Below are 1,328 nucleotides of genomic sequence, written 5' to 3' on the forward strand. Positions count from 1 at the left end.
TCATTACTAGATCAAACTCATACTGATCCACCTGTTTACAACCTCCCAAGAGCAAGGATTACAGGTATGCCACCACACCCAGTCTCAATTGCTGTCTCCGGGCCAGCATGGTAGGCCCAGGGATCAAACTCTGCCCCTGCACCTGCTTGCAGGTACTTAATCTGCTGAGCTATTTGGCCAGCACTATTCAAGCAATTTAAATAATAATAAAATGTATTATTTTATATAACTGGAAGCCCACAGTAGGATAGACTTTAGGGCTTGCTTCATCTGGCAGCCCCAGCTTTCTTTTCCAAAAGTAGCATTTGGTCCTGGCTTCACACGACCAGCTACAAGGGTGCATAACTTCTTTCCACAGTTTCATGTACAGGTAAAAAACTATTTTCCAAAAATTCCCAGTATGTTCTTCTTGAACTCATCCATTGGTTAAACTTGGGTATTATTCTCATTCTTGGGGGGGAGTAAGGTTACTTCTGAAGTACACAGCTTCCGGCAAGAGAGCTTTGGCTCTGTGAATGAAAGCTGGGTCTTGTTGGGAAGCAGGAAATCAGTGCTGGAGGGGTAACCCACAAGGCATCATCAGAAAAAATTTCTGGAAGTTTTTGATGAAGCAGGATTTTTTTTCAAGAAGATTAAGTTTTCATACAAGATTTGGTTTTAAATAATTATGAAGAAAAATTTACATTTTCCCATATACTTTCCACTTTGCTGAAGCAACAGTGGTAATTTTGAATTGGAGTATGCATTATGTATACTAGCTCCAAACAAATTTTAGAGATTTCATGTAGCTCTCACCACTTTAATATTTTCCATAGTTTTAAAACCTAAAAGGGAAATTTCTCCTTAATTTTTAATATTTAGGATTTTTTAAAATTGGCAAATGCAATATGTATGTAACAATCCAGACTTCAAAATGCTATGTAACATTTATTTAGTGTTTGACAAGTTTTTGGCATTCTTTTTTCTTTTTTTTTTTTCGAAACCAGGGATTGAACTCAGGTTCTTGTGTTTGCCAGGCAAGCACTTATTCTACTGAGCCATCTTCCCGGCCCCTTGTTTTTGGAATTCTTAATGAGTATTTTAGAAATAACTTAGAACATATGAGAACTTGTACTATAATGACATGTAACTCAGTTGTGTCCCAAATTTTCTGATCAAGGAGATTATGGGGCCAAAGAGGAAAGTGATCGATGATGTAGAATGTGCCTAAGGAGAGTCATATGGAGAGAAAACATTCTCTCAGGCTTTCACAGGGAGCACATTGGCCAAGCAATGGCCATGACTCTTCCACATGGCTGACACTGACAAAGGTTCTACAATCTGAGGTA

The sequence above is a fragment of the Octodon degus genome, unplaced genomic scaffold (genome assembly GCF_000260255.1).
Source record: "Octodon degus isolate 3935 unplaced genomic scaffold, OctDeg1.0 scaffold00087, whole genome shotgun sequence".
Classification (NCBI taxonomy): Eukaryota; Metazoa; Chordata; class Mammalia; order Rodentia; family Octodontidae; genus Octodon; species Octodon degus.